This window comes from Zerene cesonia, chromosome 7 (genome assembly GCF_012273895.1).
Source record: "Zerene cesonia ecotype Mississippi chromosome 7, Zerene_cesonia_1.1, whole genome shotgun sequence".
Taxonomy (NCBI): Eukaryota; Metazoa; Arthropoda; class Insecta; order Lepidoptera; family Pieridae; genus Zerene; species Zerene cesonia.
The window spans coordinates 5,190,344-5,216,246 of record NC_052108.1 but is presented as its reverse complement, the minus strand read 5'-3'; the positions used below and the strand labels follow the sequence as shown (position 1 = coordinate 5,216,246).

Below are 25,903 nucleotides of genomic sequence, written 5' to 3'. Positions count from 1 at the left end.
AGTAGGACTAGTAGGATAGGATTTATTAAAGACACACACACACACGGGAGCGCACGCGCCCACCCAACATTCCACACTAAGATATAGCCCATTCTAACAACAACTAACAAATTTATTTCGTTTTTTCTTTTCCATTAAGATGACACAAAATGTAATGTAACATTGTTTTAAGGAAGAAGCCACCGACAAACGAAACACAGTTCCCAACTAGTTCGGTAGTCAGTGGGTCATATAAAATATGTAATTACTTTATTTTATGTAATAAATATTTTTTCATTTTCATTTTCATTTTTCATAAAGACGTCTTTAATGCACAGATATCAATAAACTTAAGAAAACTTATTTACGCACATAATCCTACGCTGTTATTTTTAAACCTTTTAAAATATGTAATTAATTGGTGTCAAGGCATATAATTATGCTGTGTGCTGTAATAACAAAGCATAATCATATTGTGTTAAGATGTAAAGAAATTTTACACATAAAAACATGTTCTTATATCTTACTTATATTATAAATGCGAAAGTATTGAGTATGTGTATGTTTGTTATTCTTTCACGCAAAAACTACTCAACCGATTGCAATGAAATTTGGTACGTAGATAGCTGGATAACTGGAATAACACATAGGTAACTTTTTATCCCGATATTCCTTCGAGATACGGACTTAAGCGGGTGGAACCGCGGGGGTGCAGCTAGTAAACTTGTATAACTTAAACTTTCGTTTTATAAAAAAATTGTACATATAAGGTAAATGCCACTCTGACGTTATATTATTAGTAAGTCATTTTCTTTACAAGTCATCATACGTTTTTGAACGCAGTGATTTTTAAAATTCATAACGGTGTAATAATAGTTTGTGAAATCAGAAAGATGTTAAAAGAATGATCATCCGTCACTTAACAATTAGCAAAAAAAAATTAAATTTGAATGTCTATTTGTAATATAAAAACATTTTTTCATGTACCAAAAAACATTTATAACAATTTTTGTCTGTCTCTGTCTCTTTGTTTGCTGGTTCGATTTCGACGCGACTTACGACAGGCAGATAGCTGTTGTTAAAAGTACTTGGTCTACTTTTACTCCCAATATTCCCACGGGAACACTGGATTTTAGAGGCAAAACAAGTAAACGCGGATGAAACCGCAGGACGCAGAAAGATAATTATAAATCAGCTCATCGTGTCTACTGAAAGCTTTGATATTGCTTATAATAACATCACTAGTATTCTGTAACACACCCCGAGGGTTGAGATATAAACGTATAACCTTCATAAAATTTTATTTTAATTTACCGTTAACATTCTGGTCACGTACAAAACGGACGACAAAATTGTCAAGTAATATTTATATACATACGATGAACATACGTTCGATATTTTGACAGCTTTAATGCTATCGATACTCACAGATAATGCAATTCTAGTTAAATCCCGAACTATCGTAATATCGAGTCATCGTATTATATAGAAAAACTAATAACAGCGCATATCACCGCATTAGGTACATCATACATATACAAGGAAGCATATAAATTAGATTCTCGAGATTCCCTAGGACACAATTGCCCATTTGTATATCAGTTGCCACCACAACGTAAACGAGCTGACAATTATTGAAGACAAACATACGACTTGTACGATATAATTGGTTAGCTAGATGATGCACATTTGGAACGAACCGCTATATATGCTTTTGTGTGGGCAGACCTCGATTTCGTTTATTGGAACTTCTTGCCATTAAATAAGTGTTTATTATTCAATGTGTTCGAAACTCTAAATAATTTAAGATATATTAATTACATGTTCATGAACACTTCTAAAGTTGGGTACTCTTTGTAACCCTCTTTTAACCCACATGAAATGTATCAAAATTACTCGAAGGTTTTTTATTTGCAATTAAAATATTCAGAAATTCAAATAGGTTCAAAATTAAATCATGCAATAGAGAAATTATGCGGTACCTATATATGTACATGTTATGTATTAATACTTATATAAAATGATAGAAGTGTAAAACCAATCAATACTTAACAATGGTACAGAGTCGATAATAGCATTTACGAGTGAAACTAACCATGCTTTCCATTGATGTGTCGTCGACTCGCATCTGAACGAGGGTTATTGGTCTGGATATAAAAGGTTTCCTTCTGCTATTGTCTTAAAATGGCCGAGTTATGGAGCCGTTCGACGTGTTTAAGTGGCATTGGATGATAATGGCGTTGTTCCCTTTTTTATTATATACTTTTTTATACAATCGCTGTGATAAACACACAAAACAATCTGTGAGAAGCTTTTAGTTCAGAATACCAAATCATTAAATATCGTATTATGTATAATTGATACATGGTGTAAAGTTGATATTACACCTATAATATATATAAACTTTGAATACTTTAACACTGTTTTAATTTTTTTTTTTTTTAATGTCATAGCGGGCAACTGAGCTGGTGGTTTACCTGATGGTAAACGATCACCACCGCCCATGAACATTCGCAAAGGTAGTGCCTCTGCGAATGCGCTGCCCGCTTTTAGTGGGTAGGGGAAAAGGAACGGATTCATGACAGGAAAGAAGAAATGGACTGGGACGGTTGAGGAAAAGGAAATAGGCCACCGGCTCCCTCACTCACCGTACGAAACTCTGTGGCATGCCACTATTTCACGCCGGTTTTCTTTGGGGGTGTGGTACTTCCCCGGTGCGAGCTGGCCCAATTCGTGGCGAAGCGTGCTCGACTCCCACAATAAATGTTTGATAATCCAACTACTTTACTGTCCTTACATAATAAATGAAAGGCAGACGAAAAAGTCACCTAATATCAACACGTCATATGTTTCCTGCTTTACGTGATTCCAGCAAAAATAGCCCGCAAACTGTTCATTTGACATTGAGCTCATCTAATTCGAGAGTCGAGGGTAGATATTTATGTCACACCCACTCCTCGACGTAAACCATGTGCTGCCACGAATTCTCACGAAATCTCTATTTGAGAGCTTTACGTATTGATCTTATCATTGCACGTTATTTACATGATATCGTTGGGATTAAACTTTCTAACATTAAGTATGACAAGGGCCACTAAAATTTATCTCGATGTGACATACTGTTCATATGCTATTATGATTACAATGGTGAAATCAAAAAATTTAACATATTTAATGTTCAAAGTATACATCAATATAATTTAATATATTAGTCTAATTTATATCCATTAATTACTATAACTGAATTTCAACTTCTATATTCTCTATTTATTAGATGGCATAAGAGACGAAAGAATATACAATAACGATGATTTAGTAAAAATTTATACGGAAAAAATATTATTAATGACTTGGTTATTTTCTCAATTAATCAATTCTTCTATATCGGTCAATCGACCAATAAAGCGTAATTTATGATATGAGATTTCATTACCAATTCACTTGAGTATCACATTATTTAATGTGCACAAATAGTATCATTACTAACAATATAATGAACATACGTATAAATTCAGCGACGATAATTAATTTCATGCATTGCAAAACGGTCTTTATTCACCGGTAACTTGTAGCATTATCGCACATCCAATTTTTAATGCTCGTAACGGTGCACGTGAAGCCATGGTATCGTAATAACGTAATATTGCGTTGCAATGCGTTCCTTTCAGACATTCCCTGTGTAATGATTGAGTTACAATCGAATAGTTGGCACGCGCCAAGAACGTAAATAGCTAAGTAGTCACGGCTCCGCATCTCTATTTATCATCCTATAGAGTGGGATGTTAAGAATTACAAACATTTTCAAACAATACCTACGTAGGTACCATCTTCCCACTTAATATCTATTTACATTTTACAATGACATTCTATTTCATTCATTACACATCAGAAAAAATATATTAATATCAATGAGCCGGAAAAAAAACTTCACAAATCATTGTCTGCATCAAATACATTGATTTTATTCGCTAAAGACATTATTTTAATTTATTCCATATTTTTTATGGTTAATATTTTATTATTATATTATTCACGAGACTAGGTACATGAACGAGAACATAACACACATATTTATTATAAAGCATTATTAAACATACATTTTTACTCGTTTAAACAACATGTAGTCCCCTCAACATTATTCACGCTAAATTCACTTCTCCTTTGAAAATTTGTGTAAAGGACCCCTCGTAAAATTTATTGTTTTTCTTTATAAAATTACACTTGACCGCTCGGCTGCGCGATATGCAAATCCCGTATTCAAATCTCTTACCATAATTCACGTTGACCTGAAAAGATGAAAAATAAAAGTTTAAAAAGAATTAAAACGATACTTCACTGTAAGGAAAATTATACGTTTTAGCGTTAAACACTTTTCTAGAATCTTCATTTATTAAATTCTTTTAATAAATTAGAAATAGGCGGGTTCTATCCGTTCGATTAAATGAACTGCAGTTTGTACAACGATCTATTTAATATCGTAATACCTAAACGATATTGTCAATATTATAATAAATGAAATAATAATACCTGATAAAAACGCTTAGTAATTTTCAATCACAATTTCAGTCTACGACTTTGATTTCAGATTACAATTATTCTGAGCCCACTCAGTCATTCTTCCTTTAAGCAATGAATCTTTAACTGCTTTTTCAACCATAGACAGCGGAATATTCTCAAATACGAGAATAAAAATTCACGTGCAAATAGACAGGGTTTTTACGCTTCTGTCAAGTCATCTCCCAAACTTCCTTTGTCACCGTCATTGTGTTCCGCCGCAGGCGTGTTTCCTATTTCCTAGCAAAAATTGTATGACGCTAAATGTGTTAAGTGTCTGCGAGATGTTACGTACGTACTATTTCAGATTGCATAAAACTGTCGCTAAATAAATTACGCCAAACGTAAAGCAAAGCATTTTGTAAACATGCGCTCTTTTGAATTTTTGAAATTTATTAAAAAAAAAAAAACATTTTGTATTAGGTAATAATTTATGGCTCGCCTCCATCAACCAGAAACATTTTCATCAGTCTCTCGAGAATCAAATCTGTGAGCAAAAGCCTTTTTTTATGATAGTAAATAAGTTGGAAGTTGGTACATATTTTATTCCTGAATTAAAAATTTACGAATGCTCACAAAAAATTTTATAATATGTGTATTTCCATTTTCATGTATTATTCTCAAAATATTTTACAATAATCTGTACTCTTTCTTTTATCCCTAAAGGTTTCTTTAGAGCCAATCGAATCCAACTATTTTAATAGATGTTATAACAAATAAATGGATTGTTATAAATGGTAACATTTAATCACCCTTAATCCCGGTAACAAATAACAATGTAACACTTCCCGTCGCGTTGACCTACTTTCGAAACCTCGCAATATCAATGTTTATTGATTTTACTTGTAACCAGATTTTTTCACTGTACATCTGAATATAATGTTACGCTATAATTTCTTATACGTGGGATTTTTGTATTTTTATCGTTGTTGTTTTTTGCCAATGTCAGTATTCATTGTCAATGTTAATATTCTTCAAAATAATGAATTTGAACATAAAATATATCTACAATGCTAAGCGACTGATAATAAAAATTATTTAAATCAGTAAACCAAACCTTATTACTACATTAAAATTGATTTGATCAAAATTTGATCGATAAACCTATTGATTTATGAATATGGTAATTATTTGAACATTTTGTCGAGCACAAAATATAACACATGCAATAAGTTTATTTATAAATTTTTTACGTACACTTAATTTGTGTGTGTAAATTATACGGACAAAACCATACACACACACGAACTAACAGTCGCCTCTTCATCTTAATATGAGGTCATGCTGAACTTATTAGGTGAATAGAAATACGTGTAAATACGAAGCTTATGTAACGAGGTTATTCACACTCACTCAATAAGGAAAACCCATTTTGCGTAGCACGTAAGTGAAATGAAATTTAATTAATTTCTTGTACATTAATTTTCAAATGAGATACTGTTATTTAATCTAATATTAAAACGGATTTAGTTTGCGCTCCGTCATTGAGGTTTTGATGTGTGTTTCTTTGATATTTGCGTATTTACTTTCTATTACATTCTGTGAGACTTTATTGGTAGAGTCTTAAAAATACAAACATTTAATTTGTACATCTCATCAACCCATGACTAAATTCTTTTATCAGAAAATCTTCTGCAAAGCAATTACTTTTGGCAAACAAAATGAAAGGTCTCGAGTCCTGAGTCAACTTGAAGCTTAATAAACGCTTTTACTTAACAGGATTGCTTCGATAATACTTATATAAATTTACGTTTTAACCCAAGTTCTTAATAAAAGTCCAGCTCTCTGAATATAAGATATTTTTCTTAGAAACAATATTGCACTAGAAGAAAAAACTAATAATGTTAATTATTTTATCGTATACATTCGTTAAGCCTCTACTGACCATATTTCTTTAATGCAGGTATAGTCTTAATGAAATTTTGGATTGACACAGCTGGTGGCAATTAGTGTTAACCAACATAATTAGGAAGTAGGTTGAACTCGTCAAACAAATTACACATGAGACGCCATGAAACTTAAGGACATAGAAAATAATAAAAAGTTCACACTAATTCTGATATCGTAGAATTATACGTTTATGTATTTAACAAGATGTCATAATAATCAAAGTATTCTGATGTTTAAACCATTGTCATCGTACCTACATATATAAAAAACTCACACGCAACATAATTATACGTAATAAAATCACAGCGGCAAGCCATAAAGCACAACAGAGCGAATGAATAGGGCATTGTATTAAAATAATGAAACAACAATAGGAAATAAACTGTACCAGCATAACTATTAAACAAAAGACAGTTCAAAACACCCACTTACTTTTACTATTAATGGTATAATGAGTCACACGATCATCACGGTTAACGTAATATCAGTCAAAGTTGTAGAAGCTATTCTCAACATTGACTAAAGATTCTTAAAATTAGTCTAAAACTACTCCTTGATACAAATTCTTATGTATAAATAATACAATATAGTCTGTATACGTATACGAAGTCGCAGTATTAAACATCTATAAACTGTTATTTCAAACATGCATCATAGCAAAATATTATGTTGCAAAATATTATGCTTTTATGAATTAGGTTAAGTGTTTCACTTTACCGTCTCAACTTTTTATTAAGTACCAATTAAATCTAATTTTCTTGTAAAGAGAGCAAAAGTCGCTTCGTTCGAAATTTTTATTTAATATAAAAGATTAAGAGCCGCTTACAAAGCAATTTTGAAAGAAAAATTTTATCAAACATTGTTAGTTCTACTACATAGTATCTTTGTATGTTTCATTTGATAAGACATTAGAAATAGATGGTCATTTTCAACCGACTTCAGGGAAACAAAAAATGATAAAGGGATTCAATTCGACTGTTCGTTTTTGGTTTCGTTACTCAATTACTCTCCGTGAATTCTGAATAACGTGTGTTATTTTTCTATTTTAAAGGAAATTGGTCCCATTTTGAAATTTGGATTTTTGTAGAAAATATTTATTTTCCCTCTAAGGTTCAAACGCTTGTTGTATGTTGAAAATATATGTATTGTACAAGTTTGATTATAATATTAGTGCTCCAGAGTCTTGATACAAAAGACACAAGCTACACCTATAATCTTATTACTAATTTAAATCCCACACATAATAATTCTCCTAATTTAAATCCCACGCCAGGATATATACTTCCTTTTAAAACTTGTACGACAACTGTATCCATTTATTAAACGTTATTACAATTTATGTTACCATTGACAATTTGAAATACAGCAGTATTTATGAGACAATTTAGTCCAGTGAATAAAAACAAACGCATTCATATTTCATCAAGCTTAACGAACCTTAATCGATGCAATGAACCTTTGACTTTTAAAGCTCTATAAGGGAATGGTAATGAGTTTGATCAAAAGACGTTATGTCACATTAAAAGTCATAAACTGATGCCTCAAATTAAGTAAATTCATTGCAGAATTAATATTGTATGTGCCCAATCAAATGGTTTATTCATCAATTTTTTTTTTCAGCCAAATTGACATCATAACGGTAGCAACATTTATTATAGTTAGAAATTAGGCGTGCAGTAACAGCTCCGTACAAATTTGGTTCTCATCAATATTTATGAAGCAATCTAGAGTGGGTAGATCCGAGATCGAGTTATGTAATAGAAAAATTCAAATCCAAACTCAAAATTGTACTATCCGAATGGTTTTCATTTGAAATTTTTGTTATTAATAATTTTTACGTAGAATAAAACGGGCTCCCTTTAAGCGATGTTGAATGGTAGGTAGATGAACGAATATGCGATGTGCGTAAGGGTAAACAAAAAGCGACAGTATGTTATATGTCATACGGGTATTTTTAGCGTGTTTAGATTTGTGAAAGGTTTGAAAGAGAGCTTCAATGGCTGAGCACACGCACACAGACGCACGGATGCTATCGACTGTTCCGGCCTCCATCATACAATGAGCCGGAAGCTTTGGCACGTGCTGGGCTATGCTAAAACAAACCAACCATTACCGGAGATACGGTGTGGATACGTATTTGTTTAATGCGATAGAGATTTTAAATGATATACTTTTATGGTTACAAATTTCGTTCCATTGTTTTTTTATGTATTTCGTAAGAGTGATCAAGTACAAGTTTGAATGAGTTTTTACTGGTTAGTTAAAGATGATTTTGTTTTGATAGTTGCTTGTCTGTCAAATACTGCGGCTGCAGCTGCACGCCTAGTGTGTATATGTCTATTATTCTATAACTAAATCAATATTTGAATAAAATATACATTGCGCATGAAATCTGAGTAAGCACTAAAAATAAAAAGATTATATTTAAATAAAGCCGATATGTAGATTAACACATTGAATAAAATTTTTTTTATGACATAATAAGCGTTTGAATGTCATTAGTTGGTCTCTATTTGATTGCCGCCTGTTGTAGCCTTGACAATGTAATAAACTCTGTAGTTTTATACTATTTGGTGTTACGTCTATAATAAATCGTAATGACTCCTTGAATACCAATGACCACTATAAATTAATATAATGTAACATTGGCGTATGAAAATTGCATTTTAAATTTAGAATATGAACTAAATTAATAGAAAATGTAATTTTAAATCTATTTAGAAATGTCTGCTCCTACTAATACCTCTAAATGGATAACCTCTGTGTAGATATTATAACCTATAACGCGGTGTTGTTTAAAATACAAGGGGATATTATTAAAGTTATAAGTGAAACCGTCAAGAACTGTCACTCACTTTTACAACCGAGTCTCAGACAACCCGTTAATTATAGACTATTTTGAGCGATTGAAACTGACTAACTCTTCGTTATCTGAAGGATGAAATAAGTGATTTTAATAATGTAAATTTATCTTATAATTAAATGATTCACATTATTCTTAAGTACTTGAAAGCTTACAATACAAACTGACACTTTAATGACATTAAAATATAAGAGAATTACATTTCAATATAAAATATAAGATTAAAAATGTTAGTTGATAAAACAAATAGATATTCCTAGACATTTTTTTCATAGACTGCATCTTTAGTAACCATCAGGTGGGATTGCAGTCTTATGACTGGCTATCTAATGTAAAAAAGATACTAATTTATAAACTCCCAAGTAGTAAAGTATCAACCACTTTTTAGTCAAAAACATATCAAAATACCACCGCCACCGGTTATATATTTTGAAAATAGAATTACGTAATATTAAATTCGTATTGAACATAAAACATTCCAATAAATTTTCGCCGACAACAGCTCAATTGGTACCCATCAGAACTTATTGCGTCTACTGCATTTCCTGATCGTGTGCATAAAGCACAAAATATTCCATTGACTGCATCCTTATGAGTGTCTCATTGTTAACCATCTAATGCGATTACGTGGGCGGATTTATGGGAAACGTGTTTTGTTTCTCCTCCGCTAGCTGTACAATATTGCTCAATTGTTTAAGCTGGAATCAGGCTTATTGGAAGATTGCAAGGAATTTAATATAAGAATGTATTGGCTAAAACTGAGGACAATTTTATTTTTTGCACGTTTTCTCGTGTTCTTATAGTTTCGTGTCATGTTTCAATTATGTTTTTCATAAGTAACTTTGAAAATCATCCGCTCTATACTGATAAGGCATTTAAGATCTAGGGTAGAAGAAATGAATTTAAATAAAATTCAGAAATCTGAAGCATTCTTGTTACAGGGCGTCCAATTAACCTAATTAAGCTTACAAAGACGAAAACATTTTATGATAAAGAAAAAGTCTTTAAAATAAAGGTAAGCTACACTTAATTAATATAAAAATAATTCGATAAAAGTTTGAGACGTTATATTTTACGAATAATCAACCCTTAGGTACTTAATGAAAAGTATAAATTAAATAATATGAATTCATTATAAGATAGATTATAAAATTAATAGAACGACAATATAGATATTGTAAAGCCTCCATTTTTAATAAACATTTTATGTATTCTCTACTAAAATAATATAAGTTTGTTTGTTTGACGTCTCAAAAATCAGGAATCAAATCTCAGGAAGTTATGGACCGATTTCAAATTGGATATGCGCCTCATTCCTAACTACATTTTCCACGTGAAATGTTTATGCAGTCCACTAGCTACATAATAATTATGAATTACATACATTCTGATAAAAGACAACTATATATAACACATAGTCATAATATATAGCCTATTGTAAAATTATATGCTTCTTGATGTTTGAAAAATATCTTTACTCATAAAATATATTCATATTTCATCATAAAAGTAAAACCTAAGCAAATATAATATAAAGGATATGAAAATATAACACAACATCCATGAGCAAACTCCGTGTTTGAATACAAACCAGTCATCCTTACTGCAAAGAAAAGGTTTCAGTCTTAGTAAGTAAACGAAAAAAGGATTGAAGATGCTCTACAGAGCTCGTGTCGACCTTTTTGCTTTTTATGAAATTCTCCTACACTGACTACCGAGTACTCTCATAAATTAAAACTTTATTTCGTTATGGAGTATAATAAGAAAATTTACTGAAATTAAACAAATTGCCATTTATACTTCCACACCCAATTAATAGGAAAAAATAGTACAAAAATTACACTTTAAATAATATTAATTGTGCCTGGTATAACAAATTTAAAACGCTTATATTAAATATGTGGTAAACTTGTGAAGTATTATTAATATATTCGCAATTAATATCGTATATTCATGTAAAACAATGTACTATTAAACTGTCTAGTTTTCCCACAGAATAACAAATATCACGCGTAACTTTCGCGTAATTAGAAATTGTTGAACAAGTAGTCTCAATCGGTTCCAATTCAATGAATGAGTAAATAATTAAGTTCATGGGCACGTTTGTTTCCCCTGGAAGAACTTTCTGGATAATAAACAGATGTCCTTACCACATATACACTGAGCTTATTTTAACTAATAAATATTTAATTTTACTAAAACAGTGCAATAAATTCCGTTTTGTTTTATTAACACACCGTTAACACAATTTTAGTACACTGCAAGTGGCAACCCTGTATAAAAAAGTGTAGGTAATGTCACGTATCATAGCTTGATAACAAACTATGTAGTAAAATTAATATAGCATGCAGTTATACAATAACTATTTATTAATTAAAACATTAACTATTATTTCGAGCAAAACTAACTCTTATTAGCGTGGTAAAGTGATAGTATAAAGAATAGGAGTGCACATTTGAAGCATGTGTAAATCGTGGGAACCCGCACCCCCTCACATGAGTTTATATAAGGAAGGTACAGCTGCAATGTTATGGGAAAAATAACAAGATGTCTTTACCAGTTTTTGTGGGGCAAATAGAAATAATCAGAATTTTATTGACTACCTACTACGTCAATGCACATTGCGTTACAAAAGCCTTTAACGCAATATCTGACCTTTGCATTTTTTTCAAGCACTAAACGAAATGTTAATAATGTCTTAGTAACGAAAAAAACATTTACGCAGTTGCGGTGGTATGGCGGCTATTTGGAACCGTCAAAAAAGTATTGTATAACGCACAGCATGCCACTGTGCCCGGTCCTTGGCTCTTTGGCGCCAATTGTGACCAGCAACCCTACGAATGTCGTCACTCCAACTATTAGCAGAGCGTCCTGTCCTACTCTACGTTTACCTACGTTTTAAAAATTCTCCACCGTTGAATAATTACATGATTCCTGGATGCTTATAGACTATAACTAGCTGCGCCCCGCGGTTTCACCCGCGTAAGTCCGTATCCCGTAGGAATATCGGGATAAAAAATAGATGTTGGCCGATTCTCACACCTACCCAATATGCTTACCAAATTTCAGAGGAATCGGTCAAGCCGTTTCGGAGGAGTATGGCAACGAAAACTGTGACACGAGAATTTTATATATATAGATGTAGCACGGTCGAAGCCAGGTTATTTAATGGCATAAAACCAAAAGCCAGACCGTCGTAAACTATAAATATATTCAAAATTATAAACAATATAACCTACATGTTGATATTTTTATTCATTCATAAAGTCAAATACCTACATTTTATTATCCACTTGTGGTTGACAAACGTCACCTGGCCGACCGGATGGGGAGCTTCAAACTAACACATGTGTCAGATAACTGGCATTCGGAACTGATTCTACGTGTTTATGTTTTTGTTTTTTCATAAATCTTTGGGTGTGATTTATGATAATGATATATTATTTTTCATTCGGACAATTAGACGCACATTTATGTAGAGGAAAAGGTGGGTTAGCAAGCATTTTTTTCATCCATTCATGCATTTTTTTAAATAAAAAGTATACAAATTTTTGTATACTTTTTATTATATTATGTATACGACTTAGCTTAATGACATCAGCCAGTAACTAACTCTACTCATAATAGTTCAAACTTTTGCATTAAATACTCGAAACTTGGATCAAATGATACATCATCTACCATGGAAAGAATGGATTAAATCGTTTCGAATTTTATTATGCTAGCCACTGTAAGGAAGTTTAATGTTGCTATAAAAGAGAGTTTTATGGTTATTTGTTTTGATTTAGCACGGAAACTATTATGTACTGTATCGTGGCTCTCAGAATTATTTCATTCGTAAAGGTCACAACGGCTCGACTTTTGTAATAATGAGAAAGAATTTTAGTTATTCTAATTTCATTGTTATGCGACTGTTTGTATAAGAGTACGTTATTTTCTGTAGTTTTTGATGAGAATAAATTTATATTTTGTTTAATACGTGATCTTGTGGGCCCTCATACAATTATTAAAGAGACTTCCTCTTAAAACATAACCTACTTATTGTAATCAGACCTTAAAATATCAATTGCAACAATGATAAGATAACAAACTGCATTTTTTTGTTAACATATAGGCAAACATCGAACCATTGTCCAATAAAAAATGTATTCATAATAATCCATACATACTATTGTCACAAAACATTAAATAGTGGATTTAAAAATAAAAGCTGCCATAGCACCAACATAAATAGGACTCACATTTGAATATGTTAAAAGTTAAGACTTAACTAATACGCATAACAAATGCTCTTAGTCATTACCATACGAACGTAATGTTAGGTAATCATAAGATTATTGCCCTCTCCTATGAGTTTAAAGCTTAAAAAGAGGTTTTACAACTAATACATGTTTATGTTATTTATTATATCACTTTTAAACATTTAAGTGTGTACATAAAGATACTTCTAATGCCCATGTAACATAGATATATACTACACAGATTTCAGAATACAATACGCCAATCACCGACATCGTGAATGTAGATTAATTAAGGAAGTTTGGGGTGAAAATTTTGTGGAAACTTCCAACAATAAATTGGTTTAAGAAAGTTGATCCGGATCGAACACTTTGTACATTTGTGAATGTTAGTACGGTTTAAATTACAGCGAGAACACAATAGTTTCAAAACAGTATTGTTCTGGATATCGTTTATATCGAGGAATTGAATAATTAACCTCAAAAATAGACCGAACCGTTAATGAGACCGTCGTGACATCACAGCTTATAAGCATAAACACCATAACGAGCTGCAGTAACAGATTTCCCCACAATCGTGTACCAAGCTGTATCTACGTCTCCCCAAATACAGGGGATAAAACTGTTAAGTGGCAGTTCCGTGGGACGTTACATTCATCATTAACTCCTATGTGGGATCGTAAGTAGGTCGGCTATTGGAACTAAATAGAGGTTGCCAACTAGGTCGAAATCGCAATGCAATCGTCCGTCAACGATTACGGCCGCCATCCGTCATGTGAATGAATTATTTATTATCACTACACGTGTACTCGCTTGTACTTCATAGAAAAAGAGTGGCGATCAAGTGTAAGTCAGGTTTGCGATGCATCCGCTGAATTATAAATGCCTAAGCCACCTATTCATCAAACAACGCCTGACGTTACAATACTATGGTCATGTGTTACATTCATTTAACGTGCCTTTTTCGATATTAAAAACTAGGATGTTCGCGGTTAAATAGGTGATAAAATATATGGTTAATAGTATTCGATATACTTTTTATAGTAGGCACTTAATTTCAAATTAATTAATATATATATAGCATTTAATACGTTGTAATCGGAATGCCATAATATGCAGTAAAATTGTATATTAATAATAATGATATTGTTCCTTTACCTTTCGCTATCAGCTGTTATCTGTAACATTTTCATATAATATTGAGGTTAATGAATTTGCCTACTTTTGATATCGATATCATAAATACACTTTCCATTTATGTAGAGTGCCGTTCCGATTTATCTGGAGTTCGTATTGATGCATTAGTCATGAGTGTAATATCAGTAATACTCTTGCAATCGATTCCCATTCGATGTCGGTTTGCATTCGACCATTGGATGTCGATTGAATTTATATATTAATCGTCTTTGGTGGCTCAGTGGAGAGAACCTCGGACTTCAAAATCGATAAGTCGGAGTTCGAGAACGGGCGAGCGTGCAGGAAATAAATTGATTTTTAATTTATCTGAACACGTGGATAATATCACTACTGCTTAAAACGGTGAAGGAAAACATTGTGAGGAAACTGGCATGTGCATGCACAGGCATTTTAAAGTTAAATAAAATGTGTTTCACCTTGCAATTAATTTGGTTATCTCGATTGAAAAGCACATTACATGAATAATAATTGTAGATTACATCTATGCTCTGATTAAATTCAATATAACAAATTAAATCACAACACTGAACTGTTTGCTCGTAGGAAATGATAATAGATCAATGTAAGTCAAGCGGCAAGGCTGTCACGGTTGGTACAGCATTTGTGGGTCTTGTCTTGATAACAAAATTATTCTAATTTACATTGACTACATCTTGAGTCCCCTTTAAAAAGTTAATTTTTAATTTTATTCAATCTGTTTATTTTGGGAACGTATTCTACTCTTTTCCATCAATCTTTTCCCCTTTTTTAGATTTTCGACTTCTACACTGAATAATTATAATATCTATTTAAATAATATATAAAAGAAACAGTTATTTTCCCGTCCATTAACTCTTCTTTGGTCACGGTACTTCTATATTCTGGTAGAGTGAATTAATGAAAGATATCTTCTTCTAAAGAACCCAAAGAAAGATGGCGAATATTCTTGCATTGGAAACACAACATTGAATGACTTTAAGTTGTTTATTAAAATCATTCTAAGTACTTATTCTATAAATAAATTCTTTTACATAATTCTTCTACTATTTCATCCAAGGAAAAATACCCTTAGAATGGAATGTTAATATAAACTTTAGTTTATATTAACATTTCATTCTAAGGTTAGTTAGGTATAGTTTACTATAACTATGACACATACGATGCAGACACAGATGCCTATATACTGTTGCTATGGTTTCGAAAAATTAAATCAATACGACTGCATCGTACTATTTCTGTGCAACATTAGAATTGAAGACTTGCAAATAGAGTTGCAAAGGTTTTTTAACTTTTATTTAGTAAGCTTGAACTCAATTATCCTTATCTATATGTCTGAACACAATGCGAAAAAAATCTAAAAATATGCATCAAATAGTCTTTATAATACAAAATAAGCAGTCAAAACAAATTGTCTAAAATCAATTATTTGCAGGCGTAAAACCAAAACATTTTCGTAGATTTTATTTTTTAATTTCGAGCTCTATTGAACACAGCTATACCTTAATCAAACAAATAACCGGGGCCTTGAAAAATTTAATGATACTTTTTGTACAATCACGAACACATTGACTTGAAGGTAAATTCGATTAGCAAGGTAAAGAGAAGTATCGGATGATCGTTGTAGCAACATCTATATAAGATAATGGCACACAATATTCATAATGACACTGGTGTAAAAATATATTATTACGTAATTCACCAAAAGTACCAATTATTTCATGAAGTTTTTATAAAAGTGTACCCGGTACCGATTTTTTATTGCGTATATGTTGAAATTTCTTATAAGTGGTATTCAAATAAAGTTTGTCCTTGTCGAGAAATGCTACATGAATATAGTTTCAACGAATTTAATTGCAGCTTTTAGAGCAAGTTAACATCCTAGAGTATGATTACTAGCATTAATTTTGCAGCCGCAAAATACCTGCACATTTAACGACTGGAAACGCTCACAGCGAAATATTATCAGGATGCAATTTCTCGAGTCGTTGACCGCAAATCGTGGACCTGTTATCCGTGCTTCATTTGCAAACGAGATAACAGGTTGCATACGCTTTAATAACCTTTCTTTTTTAATTTTTACTTCTGACAACTGAATATACATCAAGAAATGGATCACGCGCACACTGGTGTACATCAAAGCAATGTGTGTCACAAATGACGCATTTTAACATGCAAGTATAGCTATCCTTAACCTTATTCTACAAATATATCCAGGTCTATATACCCACGCATATATTTTCTATTTGGTATAGAACTTATCATAGTACTAATTTATCCAGAAAGTTGTATATCATAAAGGTTAATTTGTGTAAATATATTGCAATAACAATACATTAGACATCACTAACCCAGAAAAAAAGAGGAAAAATCGCAAGTAGGTAATATAGCAAACGACCCACATTTTTCAGTGAACTAAAATATGACATAGATTTACATTTTATGTTCCATCCTTTGAATTCGGTCGGGGATTATGTAAATGCGGAATAGTTAACTTTCACATTCTTTGGCTTTTCCCGAATTCTTATCATGGCTTCGTACAAATTCAATACATCTGTTGGATTCTATTTTATGTTATGGCTAAAAATACTTTGATGGTCAACATTTCATTTCTTACGTTTTTATTGCATTTATTACATTTATAAAAAAAAAATTGTCTCTACGCAATTCATATTCGAAACTAACAGTTCTTCATTTAAAAAATGTTGCATGGAACTATTAAATATTGACATATTTTAAATTAGAACTCTGATATCTGGCAGTAAGTAAAGTTTCTGATAAGCCGTCTTCTTTGTTAGGTTTTATGAATTTCTTGAGACATTCAATGACTCACACTTTATACTGCATGGAATATTATATTATTAATAATTAATGATAAATCAGAAATTTGATTATTCTGAGCGTGAGATTCTAGAGAAATCTTTTATTTTATGGCTAAAAAGCTTGTTCGTATTTTGTAGTTGAGTTGCTAACAATCAATATCCAATACCATTCCTAAAGAAACGGAGCGAGTTTGTTATTTTTCCACGAACTGTCAAGAACGAGTCCAACACAACTTTCGTTAATGGTAAATGAGAATGTCTCAAAAGATTTATAACTTGTTAATATTATTTATGGAATCTAATGTCGTTTCAGGTTTTTTCCTTAGTTCTAGTGGCCTAGATTTTAACTGTTCTATCTTGATTATATTTGGATCAAGTTTAGTTCAAGTCAAAATCTATTTTGGATTTTTGAAACTCTTACATTATATATATTCTACAATTGTTAATATAGAAATGTAAAAACTTCATACTATAACTACAGTTCATTCATGAATTTAAAGTATCTACATACAAACATATATTTAAAAGCTTAAATAAATGTATCCGTGATTTCTCTGTATCATCGTATATATAGTCGTCATTAATTGAAATTTGAAATTCCCTTTAGATATAGAGGTTTAATGGAACAAATTTACATACAGTATACAAAATTTTTCAATATATCCTAAATAATTCCGACCGTCAGAAGTAGAGATACCAGAATTTTACACGTACATATAACATATAAATTATATCTATCGATTAAAAAACTTCCGTTGCATTCCACATTAGGTTTGTTAAACATTAAATTACTCAACAGTAGCCACACCAGCTTCGGTCTCTTTAACCATGTAAAGATTAAATTAATGAGTATTAAATGCAAATGCGGACATGCAAAATGGCTGTGCGCTTTGAAAACACGAAGAGTGACAGCTCTTTTCTAGATAACAGCTTGGATACAGATAACATTATGTACTGACGTCGAAGTATCCAATATATTATTTAATTTAGCGATTAAGATATGCTTGTATGTAATCGCACAGACCTATCTCACGCGCGTATCGTAAATATAAACGTTTTGCCTTCACCTAACCAACATCTGTGATCTAATACATTAACAATAGCAACTTATTTTCAATTAATATGGAATTGTGGAGGAAAACAAGTTATTTACCTCCTAAAAACCGCAATAAATGTTATTGATATATGTAGCTTTATATGTGTCAAAACAAATCTCATTTTGGTGTAAGAGTGGAGTCAATAATTTTCTCCAAAAACTTTAGTTTAGCGTTATTCCCATACGCTAAAGTCATTTTGAGAGTCTTTATCTAAATCACGTGAAACTGAGGTATTCTGTTAAGAGACATACTAAAAGTGCAAAAACATTAAAAAGGATGAAAACATGTGTTTTACGAGACACATTTAAACAAAAGAGCGCTGTCCGCTATTAAAGCAGACTAAGGAATATCTACCGCAAACAATTCTAACGACTGCTTCAAATGTCTCCTGTAACGAAGGGGTTTTCTCCTATACATGTTCATCTAACGTTGAAGTATACATCTTCACATTTTTGTTAAGCAAAACTGAACAATCGTAGAACATCATAAAGATCAAAATCATTTATTGAGCTATCAAGTCAAGCCTTGAAGAATGGGTGACATGTATCACTATTACACAGGCTTAGTGCTCACCCTTCGAAACATGAAACGATCTGAATTTATTTCATGAAGTACTAAGCTTCACAAATCTTATAAATACGCTGGGTCATAACTTTTAATTCGCTCAACGCTCACTTGCTCTTAAAAAATTATATTAATGCTATCACTAGTAAACTATTTGTTTGCTAGCGATAGCATTAATATGCCGACAAAAGGCACATAATAACAAAAATTTGAATACCTAATATATTTTACAATACAATGTTATTAACTATCTGGAACATTTTTGTTTTTTTTTTCACTGAGACTTTTGCTCTTAAAATAAATCATATTACCTTTATTTAGAAACAAACGAGGCTATATAATTCTCGATTGTTCTTATTGTACACTACAAAGCTTACATTCATATGTCTACGACTCGTAATTACTCCATTGCTGTAGACTGTTTCGCACGGTGTTTGTAACAACCAAGGTCGCTACTATATTCAATTGCTGCAATTAACACCAAGAAAAAGCTTTAATTAATTACTACATCCGAGTGCAAGTAATTTGAAAAAAAAAAAAATACTCGTTATAATGTTATTTAATATAGAAACTAAGTAAAATTACCAGCTAATTGTTTACAAGAATGTTCAGTATTGCGGTAACATAAATATGGGAGGTTATACCTATCTATTACAGTACCAAGCGGCCTAAATATAAAATAAATACACTACATACTACGACAAGTAACAAAAGCATACTATTTATAACCAAGGTATTACTCCGGTTCGTAATTTACAAGAGATAAAAAGACGCCACAAAATTTTAAAGATTATAACTGCGGCCAGTGCTTGCCCTGAATATTATTTCAGACTCGTCCATTCCGTGACTTTTCATCCATAATAGTGTACAAAAGATTACCGTTTAAGCACAGGAAGTTTCAATCAAGCTGTTCAAACATTTAGCGATTATATGTGAATGCCGAATGGAAAGCGATTTATAGGTGACTCGACGTTCGGCCCCGTTCCGTGGCTAGCTAACGGTGGCTTACACTGACATACTAATGTTTCGTCACTTGGACATACCTGACATAATGTGTAGCATAGCATGGTCGCAATGGTAGCATTAAGCCTTCATTAAGCATACATTTATTGAATTTCTGCTAGCTAGCTATTACTAGGTCGGGAAGAAAGAGTTTGTAGCGATAGAGATTTAAAACGTAATATAACGAAACACTGGGTACTAAACAAATCTGGTTTGTATATTATACTAGATATTTGAATAAATTAATCACAAAACTTGCTTTTTTCCATAGGTAACACTATTAATTAGCTTACTTGAACGTTATTAGAAGTATTAAATAAATTAATTATTAACATCACACGAAAAATAATAAGCATAATTTGTTATTAAAAATATAATAAATTGTGATCCAAACATTGCTTTCACCTTGGATTTTCGGCGCAACGCATACAAATACATAATAATAATCAGCTTTCACTAATCGCAAACTAATACTTCTTAAAAGTTTTTGATATATTCAAATTATTTGACTGTCATATTAACCGTCTTATTTATTGACGATATCTTGAAATCTCTTAATAAATGATAGCTTTCTCGTGGTTCTTTCAAATCGTTTTATGATTCAAATATTATAAGAATCGAACTAGACATTTTTTTATTTTCTAGAGCGCTTTTAATCTGAGCGCACACTGTTACTTTGCTTTATGTTTCCTTTATTAATATAAAGTGCTGAAAAATAGCGAACATTTCCCAGTCAGGAGCGGTTATAAAAATAGCAATTTAATTAAAATCCAAATAATTAGAGTTGTCAGGCCATGGTACCGGCAGCGTCATAACAAGGATCTTTTGACCCGCTTTGTAGCGGGGTCCATTCAACCCGACAGAAACTTTTCTATTTAAAACTTTCCACGTTCATCTCGTTATAGTTGGAAGCAACAAATATACATAGTTTGATAATGGAAAAGTCAGTTACACAAACAAATAATATACACGGTTTTGTTTATTTACACTTATCGCCTACGGTAGTTTCAGTTATTTTTGTAAACGATTGTTTAAACGTCAAAATAGATTGCTTGGCATCATAAATAAAGCCGAGAAGACATCTAAATGATAAGTTAGATACACATAAAGTATTCTTCAATTTAGATTTTGAAGAAGTAAGCATTTCATTTTCCGTAACCATTTTCAAGTTACTCAAATATCTTATAGGACCAAATCTATAAATCTGCCTCAATGTCGTAATAATAAAAGATGATTTTTGTATTTCTAATATTCATATTATTCCGATCAAAAAGAGTAGTGAAGTCCCGTGTCCCCTAGTGGGGTATGGGGCAGATGATGTACATCCGTTTCACTGATCGATTTTCTTTAGGGACAAGTAGGTGATCAGCCTTCTGTGTCCTGCGAGACCGAGACATTTTTTTTTTGTGCGTCCCCACCGGGAATCGAACCCAGGACCCCTCGGTTCTACGCTCACGCATTAACCACTGTACCAAGGAGGCGGTCGATCAAAAAGAAGGTTATTATTAAAAAATATGCAAATATATAATAAGCCACAAATGTTTTAATAATATTTATTTATGTAGAAACATTAATTAACGAGGTTGGAATTTAACGTATAATTTTTAGGTTACGGCCATTGAAACACGTAGTTAAATTTTCACTTAAAAATGTTGCTCGCGTGATAAAAATAAATTTAATTATAAAAATTCATTTGAAACAAACTCCCGTAATTGTTACAACCTCAACGACATTTTCTTGAAAATGGTTTTATCTGATAAAGAAATAACATAGACATCCTTAAAACTTTTTTGATATCGTATAATGCTTATTAATATACCAAAATCTATTTTCCCGTTAGTGTAGGTGGTATTGGAAATTAATTGCAAACTCTAAACAAACACTGAAGTACCAAAAATTGGTAACTAATTGAAACTTATGATCCTTGTTACATATTTGTCTATCTCCCACGCGCTCTTGTGTACTGAGTTATAAAAATTTGCATACAATTAGTACCATCATCAAACGATACAAAAGGCATATATCCGCCTTGCATAATTGAATAAAACAATACTGCGATGCTTAAGGTCATTCGACCGTTTAAATTTTCAACATATGATTTTAAAATCAATCACAATGTATCACGTAATAAAATTTACCTTGAAACATGGTTCCTAACTACCGTTCAAAATGTCTTTAATAAAAATCAAGCGTATAACTACTATATTGTGATACTTGACGGATCTATAAACGACTGGTATTGCAACATAATAATCATTAGTTGACAAATACTATTACAAAATATCATGACTGGTTCTGCTATGAAGAGTTCATGCAATTACAATGAAAATCTATCACAATGGTCTATATTTAGACTACTATATAATCATAATCATCATAAAATATGAAAGAAGACAATATTTTTTATCATTAAAAACCACGATTATTCGAATTTAGATAGGTATGCTAACAGATAAGGTTCATTTCTCCGACGTCAATGAATATCGTATATTTTTATGCAAACCATACGTTATTAAAATTAATAATATGTAAATATTCCTAAATTAATACCTACACAACATATCTTATTCTTTTATTATATTGTGTTGTGTTGAATTAGACGACCAGTGCCTTTACATCTCTCAAGTAATGTTGTTGCACCTACACTACATCTTATAAATTAAGCGTGAATAACAAATGCGCATATGACGTCTCTAGCTGCGCTAAACATAACCGTAATATTACTTAACGTCACGGAAATTAAATCGGTGGAACAAATCGCACTTACCAGCGCATCTCGCACGTGTAAGTGATAAGAGAAATAGTCAACATTTTACGCGCCTAAGCCAGATGTGCAAGGGAAATATGTTTGGATATAAGGGGAACGCGTTATCTACTCCGACCGCTAGTGACCTCATTTAAATGCATATGTTGTTTAATGGTTGATCATGGCGTAATGCTTTATTATTTGATGCGAAGATGACAATAATAAGCAATACGTAATGACTTTCTCAACAGTTATTGTAGGGAAATCGGTAAACAGTGACTTTACAATATAACGTATATATGTACCTAACGTTTGTTTTGTTAAACACATTACATAAAGACGGCCATTTTCTTTTCTATTTCAAGAGTAACGATGATTTTAAATTTTTCGTATATTTCTGCTAAATGTAAACATTGCTTAGAAATTCGATTTCTAATAGTTTCATGTGTTATATATTAAGAAACATTTACATCATAGGTAAATTCTCTCAAAATATATTTCGTAACAATTTATGTTATATCTAATGTCATATTGCTATCAAGCTTGATATCTTCTATCGTCTAGAGTCTAAATGACCTTACGAGCCACATGCGGGCCCTTTAATACGAAACATCCATTATCCATTATTCAATCAACGAAATGACTCAAACGTCAATATTAGCCTATTGATCAACCGAATTGCTCTCGGAACCAGTTTCAGAGCGATGCCAAAATGACACTAAAATATGCAAGCAATCAGCAATAATTCCACGTTTTGACCAAAGAGATTCCAATAATTTTATTAAATATGTACTTGTTTGAGGTTGAAATATCTGTACCGAAAATAAATTTTACAGTTTCTAGGGCGCTTCTTATCTTTCTACAGGGATCATATGAAGTAGCTAATAAAAATATGAATACCGCAGTATATTTCTACGTATAAATACACATATTTTAAACTGAACTAGTTTCAAACGTGCGCGCGTATGAGATAAAAACAAATGCACATAATGAACACATGTAGCATTGTAGGAAGTAGGAAGGTGGAAATCCTCATCTCTCATAATTATGGGAGGGGAGTCGTGGAAATTGTCATCCGCTATTATCCGCACGATTCACGGCGGAGAAGTGAAAACTTTACGGAACACTTACACAGCTTACGGCTAAGTAGTTTTTATTGCAGCCCACCAGCATATTATCATCATTACTGACAATTTAATAGTTTAACGCTCATTGTGAGGCAGTCGTACACAATTTGCTAATTTATTACTATTTCGCTGCGCAGTATGTTGACATGTTAGTTGATAATTTGTGGACTTTGCAATGAAATTACACCATGTTTTTTTTACAAGTACATAACTAAAACATTTAGAACTTAATTTTACATGTTAATAATAGTATAATATGTTTAATAATAGATATGTTTTATTTTAAGATTCGACTCATTTCTTAACTAGAAATTATGTTATTTTTTTTTTAACATACAAAAATCTACTCAGATTTGGTGATAGCAAAAAAAACTTATCATTATATTATTTATTGTTACAGATCAGACTTCTACGGGGGGCTTACCAAGTCTAAGGATTATAATATTATTCATTACAAAATAAAGTAAGTACAATTATTAAATCTGCTATATATTCTTTTCTTCTTTTAATTCTTATGTATCCCACTTTTCATTTGTCTTCGAGTCGAAAACAATTGTATTTATAGGCATTACATTTAATAATTTTATTAAAAATGTTACTTTATTTTGCACTTAGTGCGAGTATCATTACATGCTCTCATAAAAAGGTCGTTACGTTGTATAGTTGACGTAAGCTTATAAAAACTGTCTGATTATAATCTAAATCGCGAGATTATGAACTATCGAAAAGTTGTGATCGAAAATTTACTTGCAAATCATTGCGAACATCACAGTCATGTATTGTGTCGTTTCCAGTTACATCCGTCAGATGCAGATGTAGGCCATTTACCCGAATATTTTTTTTATTAAACCAAACCTAACCTCACTTGAACCCAGGCATACGAGGGAATGATATAAATACCAATTTCACAATTTCGGAAAGGTTTCACATCAATATATTGTAATCTACTACTACTATATTATGCCTTGTGTACTACTGCATTATGCTTTGTATTAAAAGTAACGGATCACAATTTTTTGGGAGATTCATTATAATCTTGCGGGACACATTATAATTAACGGTGTATACAATTTTACGGTGACATATACATCATTAATCATTCAACATAACATGAAGTTATGCACTGATTATATATTTTTCCGCTACAATATTCAGTCAGCTATTTCACATCTATTTTAGATCGCTCCGTTATGCGCCGGCCATTGCATGGATGAATTAACGGTTGTGTCCACATATGCACTGACCGAATTCGCTAAACACGATCGTAAAATTTGCATAAACCCTGCCAATATATGCCATGTTATTACTTATTAAAGAAGAAAACAATTTTCATCAACACACTTTCACAAGCTAGTGTTGCTTTGGTAGATACCTTATTACTCTATCTATAATTCGTTTGTTACTTCAATTGTTTTTATGAGCTTAAATACCTAATTGCTTACATTTATTTTCATTATAATGTTATAAAACAACCTTCACAAGTATTATGATAAGAGTATAAGTATAATAACATTAAAACTATGCATTATTTTTATATCAGTCCCAATAAATTAGATCAACTTGGTACAGCGGAAACTTTCAGTTTTAGTAGGTCGCGTCGTCTCAATCAGGCGCAGGTCGATGTATATGGTCGTAAGGACCTGTTACAAGTCTTGCCGGAACATCGTTTTACTATCTGAACTATCTCACGAAGATCGTTGAGTCGATCAGCTGATATAGATAGCATGAAACGATAACACTGTTATTGATTCTAACGGAATAATTTATGTGCGGTAGATTTCAAGCTTTACCATTTCTGACGATCATAAAATAAATATATCTATTGAGTAATATTAAGTATCTAATTGT

At 31.7% G+C, this 25,903-nt stretch overlaps 1 protein-coding gene across 1 annotated transcript in view; it reads left to right on the top strand.

The window, feature by feature from the left end:
• The window catches only part of LOC119840699 (ADP-ribosylation factor-like protein 4C), a 37,555-nt gene that overhangs the window by 7,688 nt on the left and 3,964 nt on the right, over nt 1–25,903 (top strand). Inside the window, exon 2 of the mRNA XM_038367408.1 lies at nt 24,456–24,518. The gene's annotated coding sequence lies outside the window, so the exon portion shown is untranslated. The remainder of the gene's footprint in view (nt 1–24,455; nt 24,519–25,903) is intronic.